Below are 15,135 nucleotides of genomic sequence, written 5' to 3' on the forward strand. Positions count from 1 at the left end.
GCGTACAAAAACAACATTTCGTAATAAATTGTAATAAATTAAAAATTTGCAGCTACACTTTTTAATTACTTTCGGCAATAGCAAGCGCGGCATAAAAATGCAAATGTAAATGCAATATTTTGGCATAATTTTATTAAGTTTACGTGTGGGGCGCTTAATATATATATGTAAAAGGGCATATGAAAAATATAATGCAACAAAAGCTTATTTACGAGCGGATAATAAAATTCGGCTAATAATGGCATTTGTGCGCGTGAATGCAAGGATGCATGTTTTCGGCGTCGTAAAATGCTTGTATGAAAGTGCTTATGTGTCTATGTATGTGCTTATATGTGCATGTATGTACATATGTATGTACGTATCTATGTCTATGTATGTGCAAAAACGACGGCTTAGCCGGCTTGCAAAAGAAGTATGTGTGTGTGTGTGTGTCTAAAAAATCGTTAAGCCAAAGGACGCATGCGCCAAGGATTAAAAGTTGTAGGTGAGCGTAATAATTTCTCAAAAAAAAATATATTTCGGGATGTGTGCAAAATTTTTGGTTGAATGATTTTCGTGTTTTCCAACCGACAATTTTTTTTTACTTTTTTTTTATTTTTGAAATAGTGTTCACATTTGACGGTTATGTCAGTTATGGCATTCAAGTGGTTGAGTTTGAAATCCAACTTCAAGCAGCGCTGCGAATAGAGGCGTAAAATATTTTCAGAGCAAAAAAATGTCCAAAATGTACACAAAACTATCGAAAACAAGAAAAAACTTTAACCAAATAAAGGGTGATCCATATCGAGGTTTTCTATGAAAGAAGCACAGAAACTTCAAACTTTATGGGGAATGGCATTCTTTGACATTTATTTTTTGTAGATTATCGCTTCCAAATGTTGGCCGCGGCTGCGTGTAAGATAGTCCATCCGTTGAGTCCAATTTTCGATGACTCGTTCGAGCATTTCGACTGGTAACTGGCGAATGACACGCGTGATGTTTTGCTCCAGGAAAAAGTATAACGATGTGATATCACACGTTCTTGGTGGCCAATCGACGGCCCAAAACGTGAAATTATCTGCTCACCGAAGTGTTCTCTCAATAAATCCATTGATTGCCGCGATGTGTGAATAGTGGCACGGTCTTGTTGAAACCAACGTCGAGCTCACGATAACGGTCGCCATTGACAGTTACGTTCTCATCGACATCATTTTGTTCTTGTTCTTTGAGCCAAAAAAGGGCCTCATCACCGAACAAAATTTGGCTCGAAAAGGTCTGATCTTCTTGGAACTTTTCAAGAATCCATAGACCGAAGCGTGATCGTTTGGAAAGGTCGAGGTCGATCAATTCTCAGTTTTTCAACTAAACAACTAAATGGTTTAGGCAAAATCCATGAAGGATTCACGTCAGATTATGGAATATCCTTTTTTATGTCCCATTTTCAGTTGATTCTTGAACTTGACCTTATCATTTAAGTAGATGTGTGCCTCTAAAGTAGTAACGAAGATGGGAAACGTCAGAAGTAGTCGAGAAAATCCATATTTAATGCGAAGTTTCCAGTTCTTCACACGTCCATATTGAGAAAATATATTCAGCCCTATCACCCGCGCCAGTAATTTGGTCAAAACTACTTTTACATTGTTTTACTGAGTCAGAACTCGAGTCGAATCGATGAAGAACCGCTCATTACTTAAGAAAAATGTATAGATTTCGAATTCTCTTCTAATAATTAAACTGTTTTCGATGTTTGCCACAACAAGCTCGGGTAAAAGTCCATAAGAGGCAAGTTCATTGGACTAAAGGAAATTTCACACAGGTCTCGAAACTTAAAAGTAGTTTCAGAATTATATGGATTTTGGACTTCTTTTCAGTTTGGCAAGTTTAAGTTTAGTATGTAGGGTAGGATTAGAGTTTTAGAGTTCGGTAGCAGTGATCCTACTTAAGTAATGAACGGATATCTTAGGGCTGTATAACACATACTATAAATGTGTAACTCTTAACTCCCATCACTCGCTCCCTACTTCAAAAATTGGTGGCTTGACAGACTTAATAGAAACTATTGAAGTTAACACTCACATCCCCAAATAGTTGATTGGTTGATTGAAAAGGGAGGAGTGTAAGCGCCGGACCGCAGCCGGCCGCACTTAAGCCATCATTAGGCCCATTGTGCTTCTGGATGGTAACCAATTTAAGCCTTATCCACCAACTCAGTGGCTTTGGTGAAAAACCTGATTCTTTTCCACCACAGACGCGCAATGAGTCTTAAGTTGGAGTGTTGGAAGCCGTGGAATATGTCGCTTCTCATCCGGCTAGAAAAAAGACATTCACATGTTTCAGCGTCTCATCATAGTTCGCGCATGCCCTGCTTTCCGCCGTATCCACTTCTCTCATTCTCTAAAGTCGCGTCCGTAAAGCTTGGAATGATACCTATAATGTTGTTAAGCTTCGTATTGCCTAGAAGTTGGTCTGTCCATTAACAATACTCCCCCAAAGTAACTTTGTGGTACGCTTGTGCTCCAAAACCTGAGATGTTTTTCTAGAGTTTACTGTTCAAACAAACCTTGAAGGAACTGAATGGCCTTGGTCAGCTTATGGGAAATCTGTCTCCAGCTTAGTTAGTTTTAAAGGCTTGACCTCAAACCAGCACTATTTGCTTAGTTCAAAAATGATTCCACGCCAGCGCGTCCCACGCCAACATAAAAATCAACAAAAATATGAACCCACAACACTCAAAAATGTACACGTAACAAATGTGCGCACACAGTCGTAAATTTTGGCATGCGTATCTTCGTATGCGCACTTTTAACTGTATCCTCACAATATGCCGAACCGTGTTTGCTTGATCGTGCGCCTCTCCATTGAATCCTTTGCGGATCTGCTGATCCGCGACACATATGCTGCGGCATGCCGCGTTAAGCCGTGCGCAGGCGCATATATTGCCGGCCGAAATTATAAATTTTTTAGCAAAACGAAATAACAACAATAACAATTACAATACAAAAATGCGGCAATAAAAAATTGAGGACAGGTGCAAAATTTCGCCTTGCAAAAAGGACATTGCAGGCGGTCCAATGAAGGCATAATGAAAGAAGCGCAAAATTAAACAAATTTATGTGCGTAGTGCATGAAAGTCTGCGACCGCAAAAAATCGCAAATATTTTAGGCACACGCCAACAGCAGTGCGTCTGAAACTATAACAATTATATGTTAAATATGCAGATTAATAAAGGAAAGAAAAATATGCAAACAAATCCTTAGAGTCCTTTATGAGTACACCTCCAGCATAAGCCATCACTCCGCGCGCTACTCATAATTGCCTGCCTGTGCGCCGCCTTTCCTCACTTTCTTCTTTCTGTGGTGTTTCTCTTCACTTAAATTCGTTAATATTACTGATTCGTCTGAGCTCGGCCACATCAACGCTACACATGTCCTTTTTCACCTACCAAAACCCTCTTTGCTCGATCTTCATGCGATAGCTTGCTTTATAAAAACGATATTAATTCCGAAGCCAACTGTATATGCTTGTATGTGTGTGTGTGTGTAACTATGCTCGTGTATATAATTTTCGTTCAAATTTCGTTTGCGTGTTTTTCACTGTTTTGGCACAAGTCACTGATCCTACGCGATCTGTTGATCCTACCGCTTTATTGTTGATTATCCCTTCGGCAGGCAGCCGATTGTAGTGCGCTCGTATAAAGGCTGTGCGTGTCAAAACTTCATTATATATGCCTACAAACGAGAGTACAATCACAATGTGTCTGGATAGGCAGACACAGATGTGCGCCTTTTCGGTTCTGTTGAACCCAGTAGAGATGCGTGTGGAGCCACTGTATCACAACCTCAAAAGTCCGCTTCAATTTTAGGTCAAGATATTTACAATTTGGATGTACATTTAATTGTTCATTTTCATCATCTAAGGTCGCACTTACTGTATCAGCTTGGCTTTCCCATCCAACAATTTCAGATTTTCGGTACACGAACCGACTTTCGTACTGAAATTGCCTTGGCGTAGCATGCTTAAGCTCATTTTTAAGTTAGAAAATTGCTTGTTCAACAGTTAAAGTTCTTGAAAGCCTGTTCTTTTAGAACTTAAGAAGACTTCGAGTTGTAGAGAAATTCTTAAAAAATCTTTGCCATTTCTCCTACTCAACAGTTCGCACTTTGACACAGATAGCTGATATACATATTTCCTCGAGAGCTCGCTAGTTGTTATAAGATTTGGACTTTGTAGTGTTCCACTAGAGTCAAAAAATCACTGAACTTTCTGTGAAATATGTTCGGGTATCATTACCAGAAAGGACTTTCTGTTAGGTAAAGGACTTTCTGTTAGGTATATTCCGGTATCAATACCAGAAAGTCCAAGTTTCCTTTCTACTTCTATTCTATTTACGGAATACTATAGTTTAGGCTCAGTTGTCCCCCAGACAACCATAAACACATATAACTTCCATACATAAGAGTTTATTCGGGTTCTTGTAAGGCTAAATAGACGAAACGCTCATTGTTCTGTTCTGCTGCTCGAAGCTTCTTTGGGAAATCACATATAACTTCCAGACACAAGAGTTTATTCGGCTCGAAGCTGTCTTAGCAAATATCTCTGGCATTCGGTTCTGAAAACATAGAATATTAAATTAAATGACAGGGACGTTGTCGAATAAACTTAGATGCAGAGGCGTAACGATTCGTTCTGTTGAAACAGACACTATGGCAGACAAATCAATACTCTCAACATATAATTCAAATCCAAGTAATCCAAATAATATCAGTTTTAAAGCAACTAATTTGACCTCTCTTGTATACACTTCTTAAATCGGAGGCTATGAATTAGAGCTGTGTAAAAAATTCTAAAAAATGCGGAGTTCTATGTTTGGAGATCACCAATCTCCTTGATTTTTGCCAAAACGGCCTGTCAAGTAAAACAATTTTGGTCTTCAAAGTATCACAGATTGGTTGCTTTTTATTTGCTATCATGAAATGTGGTGCTCATACAATGTGAGTGGACTCAACCTTGACTACACCAAAAGCGTTAGTTCTCGAACTGGCGATAGACCACTAGCACACTTTTCGTACTTTGTTAGTCGCCTACCAGTTTTCACTGTACTTCACGGCTAAATACTCCCGAAATGTGTTATTTTGTTTTGCGCAAACGCGTGCGATCATTGACTTTTGTCAGGCAATCGTTCCCCTCTTAGTTTTTCGGCACTCAACGACTGCGCAACTGACTCGCATCACCTCCAATACGAACCTACAAAACCAAGCTCACTAATATTGCAGCACTAAACTGCACAATCGCATAAGCCTGTCTCACTTCGTCGACTAGTTGAGCGCACTGTGTAGTGGCGAGCGTAAAATGCGTATAAATTTGAGTATTTTAAATACTATTTCCTAATTGCTCTGAATAGTTGGCAACACACTTTTGTCGGGGGGTTGGTTGTGTATGCCTTAACAATTGCTTAATTCATGCCTTTAACGCTGTTAATTACACAAATTATTGATTAAAAATTTTAAACTTTATTGTCAATTAGAGTAAATTACAATTGCTAGTTTACTAGGCGTTTAAAAGATCAAAGCGTGCACTCAACTACCTAACTGGGCCACACAGAGTTTTGTGGTGAGCACACAAACCTTGCACTTAATCGGCGGGCATAATGGCTACTAGTGAGTTGTTTGAATATATTTTAAAGACTTTAAGAACAAATAAAATTAATAATGTATATAGGGAATCAACCAAACTCCTGTCACTCTATTGTGAATGTCTATAAATTTAAGTAATAACGTCGTTGGTGGGCTCTGGCATCGTAAATTGACAGCGAGTTAGGAAGGATGTAGTCGGTTAGGCGAGATTTAAGCGACGGTTAGATTAACAAAGGCGAGTTGTGCTCCAAAAAATGAAGCTTTGAGGAAAGCAATGTTCATTAATGTACCAAACTCTAAATTTCTTTAGATCATTTGGCTCTGAACGCCTAATAAAACCTTGCCTTTAGTTTTAAGATCTTGAAAGTACCGAATGATTTCATGAATTCCCACAAAATCTGTCTATAAAGGTACGAAATTTCGAAAGCTTTTACTAGTTTCTAACTTACTGTTCATCGAGCTCACTATTGAAGAAAGTCCTTACAGTCTTTGAAAGTATAGAAATTTAGGCTGCTCTTGGTTCTTGGTGCTTAAAGGATTTTGAAATTACGTGGCGATGAGTTATCTAAAACCTCAGTTTTAAGCTAGATCTCTGTGAAATCCAAGATAAGGCAACATTTGTGAGAAAACTGTCTAATCCGATTAGTCGCAGGATCTTAATAGCAGAATGTTTGATCAATCTGACATAAACACAATGGACTCCGGCAGAAATGTTGCTTGACTAACTATTAAAATTGCTATCACAACTAATCATTTGCTTGATGAACTCCATGAGCTCTGAGAATAAACCAGCATATTCGACAGAAGAGTTGTCCATCCAAACAGCTAATGTGCTCTGAAGACAAACCGTCCTATCAGCATTGTTCATTGGAACTTGGGATCATCCACAATCAATTCGAATTCGCAGACGGGTAGTTCGATCAGCCACTTCTGTGAAAACTTTCGAAACCGATCAGTCGCAGGATCTTTGTAGGCGGATGATGACCAATCTTGATGGGAAATAAACACAATAGATTCCGGCAGAATAGTTGCTTGATGAACTCGTTGAGCTTCGCGAATAAATCAGCAAATTCGACAGAAGAGTTGTTCATTTAACCACTACTGGTAGAACGGGTTGTCTTCAAAGCACTTTAGCGTTTGTTTATTGGAGTTTGTGAACACAGACGTTGTTTTGGCATAATATAAAAGAGTGGGCAGCTCTCCGTCGAAGACTAACTACCTTATAATATAATCTTTATCAAGTTCCGAGAGGCGATTTTCGTCAAAGTAATCTTGGAACTCAGGATCATCCACAACCAATTCGAATTCGGCAAGCGGTTGGTTCAACCAGCACTACTATTCAAAATCAAATACTGCTCGCAATCCCTAAACAAGGTGAACTTAGAAAATGAGAAGGTGTGAAAAGTAAACATTGGATGATTATTGAAGAAACCAATCAAAAATCAATTCGAATTCGGCAAAGGTGCTCCAACGAGCACTCCTATTCACAATTGAATATTGATCTCCATTCCAAAGCGTTTTTTTTTAGAAGCTGGTAGGTTATGGAAAGAGATCATGCAAGAATTATTGAAGTACGTTTCCAGGCCATGTCCTTCACCACAAGGTCTTTACAACGGAGTGGAGGTCTTACTCCTCCTCTGCTTCCGCGGCGGGTACTGCGTCGAATACTTTCAGATCTAGAGTGTTTTCATCCATTGGGACCACATGACCTAGCCAACGTAGACGCTGTATTTTAATACGCTGAACTATGTCAATATCGTCGTATATCTCGTACAGCTCATCGTTCCATCGATTGCGGTATTTGCCGTTGTCAATGCGCAAAGGACCATAAATCTACCGCAGAACCTTTCTTTCGAAAACTCGTAATGTTGACTCAGCAGATGTTGTCGTTCATGCCTTTGCACCATGTAGTAGGACGGAATAATGCGTAACTTATAGAGTTTGAACTGTGTTCGTCGAGGGAGGACTTTACTTCTCAATTGTCTGTTCAGTCCAGTAGCATCTGTTGGCGAGAGTTATTCTGCGTTGGATTTCGAGGCTGACATTGTTGTTGGTGTTAATACTGTTTTCAAGATAGATGGAATTATCTACGACTTCGAAGTTATGACTGTCTAGCGTGACGTGGGAACCAAATCGCGAGCTCGACGACTGTTGGTTTGATGACAGGAGATATTTCTCTAGCCCTCGTTCACTATCAGACCCTTTTGCTTCGCTGCCTTATCCAGTCTGGAGACAGCAGAACTAATTACACGGATGTTGTGGCCAATGATATCAATATCATCGACATACGCCAGCAGCGATTCTGTGAAAATTTGTATAAATGTTGGAACCACTGAACCTCGAGCCGCATTCATTTCTAATATCAATCATTTAACTTGACCTAATTTTATGCGCTGAAAAGACGTATAAAAATCGAAATTATAATCGAGCAACGACATTCAACAGTTGTCATTTGGTTGCGTCATGCAAGCGGGCGTGGCACAAAGTAGCTGCACATATTAAAAAGCGCGATAAGCAAAGGTACGAAGGCAATTATGTAAATAAGATGGAAGTTAAGAAAGTAATCAGGCGCACGTAAGCTGCATGGAAATGTGCAGCAATGTGACAAGCACGTAAGACATACAAAACAACAACAACAACAATTGCAAACATTAAAACAAAACCTTTCAAAACTGGGCGTGGCCAACAAATGAGGTGGGCGTGAACCGTTGTGCGCTGCCGTTGCATGTGCCAAGCGCTTTGTCAAAGCAAACGCCGCACATACACAAGCGCGCGCGCATATAAAGCCAGTCACCTAGGCGTCTCAGCGCTGCATGGAGCGATACCTATACTTAAATATTTGCACATGCGAAAAAAGTTGCCGAATGGAAATTAATTAGCAGATGCAACACACAATCGCTGACGCAATCAGACGCTGCACGACAAGCGTATAGCGCTTTCTTTTACACGATCGTTGTTGCTGCCGCTTGCGAACAAGCGCACCAAGCGCTGGCGAAATGTGCATTTTTTGATTGTTAGATCAAGGGTATGACCGACCGACCGGCCCGAAAGAACTGCAGCAATCAAAAGCAGCAAAGGACCCTAAGTCAGCACCAGGCCGCAAGTTAGACATAAGCAAAGCGCCGAGTTCATTAGCTGTACGCTGCGCATGCGCGATTGAAAACGCCACACGGCTGCCATTATAAAGGTCATAAACGAAAAACACGAAATTTTTCCATTCGCCCCTGCGCATGCGTTGTGTGCCACTTCAAATACTTACAGAAAATTTTAATGATATAATAATAATGAAAAAGTGGTACAACAACAATAACGCAAACAGCGATAAAAACGAAATAACATTCAAATGTGCGGCGCTCCTGTCGTGCAACATTCCTCTTGGCTTCGCTGCAGCCAACCGGCCAGCCATTTGGCGTCTGCCAACTCAACTGCACCTGCGCACATTAGTCCTGTGCCGCTTGCTGGCTGGCTTGCTTGCTTGGCTTGGCCGATTTGTTTCCAGCTTACCTCCTTTGGATCCTTCGTTTGCTGAATTTCACCTTCGTTTGCGCTGCGTTTACCTTTATGCCTTTTTCTCATTGGTATTGCGTTTTTATTTGCTCCTTTGCGGCAGCAATTTTGCTACGCATACCGTTATCACTGCCGTTGTTGCCACAGCTACGTATGCACTTACACATTTCAGCCTGCGGCCAGGACCAAAGCGTAAAATTAAACAAACACAGCGAATGATAAACAAGGTTGTGGTTAATATCGATATCGTTACTGCGTTAAGAGCAGGGGCTGACATGAAATTGTGCAGTTGGACTTACCTGTCATGCAGGACATGCTACGAAAAGCTCGCAACTCATCACAAAATGTGAAGAAACTGCTGCTCCGCACTGATAATTATAGTACTAAACCGATATGGACGCTGCGTTGATCCAAGTGACAGCCAGACACAACGAATCTGTGAGAAACTCAAAGCAAACAAACCACAGACTGCTTGAAAAAGCGCGCTACAGTTCGCTTCGATCCTAACTCTGCCCTCAGACCGTAGCAATTAAAGTGTATTTGAAGTATAGATAAAGACTCCCAAGCTTTCATCCAATAGCTGTAACACTTTTCGTTTTAACCAACGGCTTAAGTTCTACGTATACCTTTCATCAGCCTACCGCATTACATCATTGAACTTCCAAAGGTAGGGTTCGCTTCGGCTTTGAGATCACTGATCTCAAGCAGTCGAAATCAAAGGGTACTGGATGGATCGATAGAGACTCCGAGGCTTTCATCAAATAATTATCAGACTGGTTTTTCATTAAAGTCAAAGAGTACTGAATGGATCGATAGAGACTCCGAGGCTTTCATCAAATAGTTGTCAGGCTGGCACTGTTAATCAACGCACATGAGTTTTTCATTAGCTTATCACACTGTACCACTGGACTATCACACGTAGGGTTCTTCTAAGCATAGATTAGTCAACATGTCAAAGAGGACTGGAGGAGTCAATAGAGACTCCGAAGCTATAACTATCAGACTGGCACTGTGAATCGACTCTCATGAGTTTTTCATTATCTTATCACACTGTACCGCTGGAGTCCTCAACGTAGAGTTTTTCTAAGCATGGATTAATGCACACTCAAAGCGATTTTCATAGCCAACGGAAGCCAAAATGGTTGTCATAAACTTTGTGGTGCCAAAGTACCAAATTGAAAAATGAAGAGACATAGCTTCTTTAAGTCTCTCCTTCAGTTTTTATCTAGCGTAATGAATTCCTCGAAAAGCTGTGAGCTCAATTACTGAACCATTTCAGTGATATGGTTATAAACCCTATCCCCGGTCCGGTATAAAATTAAAAAAGTATAGACCTCATGACCCAAGATCTTCATATAAGCAACCTGCTCTATACTTCCGTCAAAATTCCTGTAAATTATATTTCAGTTCAGTAAAAATGAGCCAACAACAATGTCAGCCTCAAAATCCAACGCATTCTTGCCAACAGGTGCTACTTCAGGCTGAGTAGGCAAATGAGAAGTCCGCTCTCGACGAACAAAGAGAAAATTCTACAAGTCACTCGTCATCCCCGTGTTGTTGTTGTTGTTGTTGTAGCGGCAGAATTCTGCCGAGTTGACAGTCCTTGGCCGGATAAAAATCCGGGTACGTTCCGGTTACGTAGACCCGATTGTCGTGGAAACGGCTCGTCATCCCCGTCCTGTTATATGGTGCCGAGGCATGGACGTTGACAACATCTGATGAGTCGACGTTACGAGTTTTCGAGAGAAAGGTGCTGCAGAAGATTTATGCTCCTTTGTACATTGATTCACTCAAGTTAGTATTCGACACAGTACCCGCTGGAAAAAGCAGAGGCAGAGGAAGAACTCCACTGTTTTGGAAAGACCAGGTGAAAAAGGACCTGGCTACCTGGAGATGTCTACGCCAATAAAGAAAAATATTAGCTCAGCTAGCTCAAGTTCCTGGTTTCATTGCTTCGAAATATAGTTCGTACGAACTGAAAGTCCAATGATTCGATATAAAGAAAAAGAAACAAGGAAAGGAGGAAGTTTTTGGGATGTGCTATATGTATTTAGGAATACATTAGAATCTCCCAGTGTCAAGATAACCACTACCAACACTATAAAATATGACTTTCAAAAGCTTTGGACCCAATCAGCTGATTCGTGTATCCTCTCTGCACCCAAACGTCAGTAGAATTACTTTGTATGCGATCTCTTGAGTATTCCTCAAAAGCGTAAACAACCGATTGTCCCACCTGTAGCGCTCAACTACGCACATGTTATCGCACACGCGCCGCATAAGAAGTGAAATCGCAAATGTATCCTTGACGCGTGCCGCCGATAGCCAAGTGGCATGATAGCCAACCGATATGTATGCAGACAGATTCCTAAAAGACTGTGTGTATGTATGCATGTTTATTCATGTATGTATGCATGTTCATGTATGTATGTATGTATGTGCAATAGTTCGACGCAATAAAGTCGATATCCTTAAGAGGCTGCATTACAGCCTGCATAGCTGCTGTCTGTCAGCGCACACGCACATATAGGTAGGTGTGCATGTGTGGCTGCTGTCCGTTGCCGACACAAAAACAGGTGCATGCAATTCACGAAAAGCCCACAACAACAAAAACGAAGCAATAAAAATCAGCAACTCGGCCGTTGGCGTTGGCATGCATTAAGTGGTCGTCGCTCGTGCCACACACCATCAGCAGCAACAAGCACAACAAAAAGCGGCAAAACAGAAAATGAAATAAAAACAACAACAAAAGTTGGCCCTGCACCAATTCGGTATTAATTTAGCATACTTTACACTCGTTTTTGTGGCACTTTTTCAGCAAATTATTTTTTTTCCGAATTTTTTGTGTAAGGTAACATGTTTTTGTAGCACTTTTACGATACTTTTTTTTTGTTGTTTTTTAATGTTGTTTTTGAAGTGACATTTTTGTTTTATATTTTGTTGTTGTTTTTTTTTTTATTTTTTTTATTTTTTTGTTGATTTTTTTTAAGTTCTTGTTGCTTTTATCGATTTTATTTTTATTAAAAAAATTTTTATTTTTATTTTTGGTTTATTTTCGTTTTTTTTTAATTTATTCGAAATAATTCAATTTTGTTTTTTTTTTTTTTAATTTTCAATCAATCTTCTTCTTGCAGCCTTCTCATGCTCTTTTTGTCACAAATTAATTACCGCAAATTGATTACGCTTGTCGTTTGCATTCGCATCCACAACAACAAAGCCGCCAGCAGCCTCAGCCGGTATTTTAGCACACGCGCATGCGCCGCTGATAATTCCAATAATTTTGCCTTCTGGCAGTTATTGACAGTTTGACATTTTATATGCTCACGCACACATCACATACATACATGTAAGTATGCGCATGCATTTTTGTACTGCAGCTATGTTGTTGTGGTTATTGTTGTTTTCTGCCTGCGGTTGTTTGTATTAAATATTAAATAATAAGCGATTTTTTCTCTCGCCATCGCTTGCGTATTTGCGGTGTGTGGCATTGTTTGTTGGTGTTGTTGCAACAGCTGTGAAAAGCACAAGTACGGCAGCGGCCGGCGATTGTGTCGATTGAGGTTAATGTGTTGTAACTTATACAAGTTAGTGTTGCACCGTTATTCTCTTTTTTATCCTCGTGAAATTAATAATTTCCTTATGCTCGATTTTCTTCTACTTTTAATATATTTTATTCGTGTTTGATACTTTAATATCTTAATTGCAATTATTTAATTTTATTCAAGATTTGCATATTTTGTAATTGCAAAGTTTTTTGTGTCCAGAATAAAATTTTCAATTAAATGAAAAAAGTATTTAAACAATTTTTGATTTTGACTTTAATTAGATTAATTAAACTTTTAATACAAATAAAATTATTTATTAACAATTAAATTAATTTAAATAAATTTTTACTACATTTTTACTAAAATTTAATATAAAAAATTAATTTTTAATTAAAAAAAATTTATTAAAAATTAATTAAAAATGTTTAATTAAATTAAATTTAAAAAAATATTTATTAAAATTATAAATTTTAAATAAATTATTTATTTACAATTAAATTTTAATAATAAATTACAAAAAAAATTTAATTAAAAATTATTTAAAAATTTTTTGAATTAATTTTAAAAAAATTTTAATAAAAAAAAATTATTTATTAAAATAATTTTTAATTAAATTAATTATAAATAAATTAATTTATTAACAAAAAAAAAATTATTTATTAACAACTAAATTTAAATTAAAAAAATAATTTTATAATTAAAAAAAACTTAAATTTTTAATAAAAAAATAAATTTATTTAAAAATTAGTTTTTAATTAAAAAAAATGTTATTAAAAAATTAATTAAAAATTTTAATTAAATTAATTAAAAAAATTATTTATTAACAATTAAATAAATTTGACAAAATTTTTACTGAATTTTAATAATAATTTATTAATTAAAAATTAATTAATTATATTATTTTTTTAATTAACTTTAGTTTTTAATTAAAAAAAATATTTATTAACAATTAAATAAATTTGACTAAATTTTTACTAAATTTTAATAATAATTTAATAAATTAATTAATTATATTATTTTTTTAATTAATTTTAATTTTTAATAAAAAAAAATTATTTATTAAAAACGTTTAATTAAATTAATTTAAATAAATTATTTATTAACAATTAAATAAATTTAACTAAATTTTTACTAAACTTTAGAAATAATTTAATAATTAAAAATTAAATTAAAAATTTTATTTTTAAAAATGTTTAATTAATTTTAAAAAAATTTTTAATTAAAAAAAACTAAATTTTAATAATAATTTAATAACTAAAAATTAATTACTTATTTTTTTAATTAATTTTTAATAATTACATTTTTTACATTAAAAATTAAATTTAATTAAACATTAAAATTAAAAAAAATATTTAAGTAATTTTTTTATTATTAAATGTTTAATTAATTTTTAATAAATACATTTTTTAATTAAAAATTAAAATTAATTAATAAAAAAATAGTTTCGAAATTTCGTTCTTTAAATTTCGATTTACACTGATGAAAGTTTTAAACCGACGCGACGGAGTAATGTCTCTAGCGGAAAAATGGCAAAAAGTGGTCGACTAAAATATGTATGTTTATTTATTTGTTATTATAAGTATAAAAAAATAAGTTGAAGTTTGATTAGAAATACGAAAAGACTTTTTCGACTACCAATATTAAGTGATTTTGAAACCAATCGTACTTTCACTTTTCTAAGGCCAAAATTATCTTTCAAAATGGTATTTACTGATCCTTCCGATATTCCAGCGATGCCAGTGAGATCACTGACTGTTAATCGACGATTCTCAAGCACCAATTCCTTTATTTTACTGACGTGTTGATCATCAGTTGATGTTGATCGTCTTGATTGAAAATGATAGAATAAAATGGAGTTTTAATAAGTGTTACATGGGAACAAGGCGTAGTTGTATTCCGAGTTAACATTATTTACCAAATAATGTCGATATCAGTCGAGTAGACCCTGAGATATGGGTTTTCGCAGAAATGTGGTCGGTGCCACGCCCATCGTTCAATTTTGACCTCAACTCCTTCAAAGCCCTTTCATACCAGCTCGGGGATAAAATTCAATGTCTTTACCGCGCTTTTAGTAGTTTTTAACAGTACCGTTATATGGCAAGTGGACCTGGTTATTATCCGATTTCATCAATTTTCACACTGTTGGTAGGAGTTCTCATAATATTTGCGACAGTTGTTGGTTGGTTGTTGTAACTTTAGTGATTTAGGAGCTATGTGCATTAAACTTACTACTAGAGGGCGGTACCACGCCCACTTTTGTTAACTATTTTGCCAAATTACAGTTCTATATCTTAATTTGGTGTTTAGTTATGCCATTTTATAAATTTTCGTTTAATAGCGTTTTGTAGGCGTGGCAGTGGTCCGATTACGCTCATCTACAAACTTGTCCTCTCTTTTTGCCAAGGAACGCTTATAATAAGTTTCATCAAGATATCTCAATTTTTACTCCAGAAAATCGTATGAAAATCAA

The 15,135-nt window shown here is 36.8% G+C and overlaps 1 long non-coding RNA gene across 1 annotated transcript in view; it reads left to right on the top strand.

The window, feature by feature from the left end:
* LOC126760423 (uncharacterized) overlaps positions 1 to 15,135 on the top strand; it is a 132,932-nt gene that overhangs the window by 117,575 nt on the left and 222 nt on the right. The window lies entirely within an intron of this gene.

This window comes from Bactrocera neohumeralis, chromosome 5 (assembly GCF_024586455.1).
Source record: "Bactrocera neohumeralis isolate Rockhampton chromosome 5, APGP_CSIRO_Bneo_wtdbg2-racon-allhic-juicebox.fasta_v2, whole genome shotgun sequence".
Lineage (NCBI taxonomy): Eukaryota > Metazoa > Arthropoda > Insecta > Diptera > Tephritidae > Bactrocera > Bactrocera neohumeralis.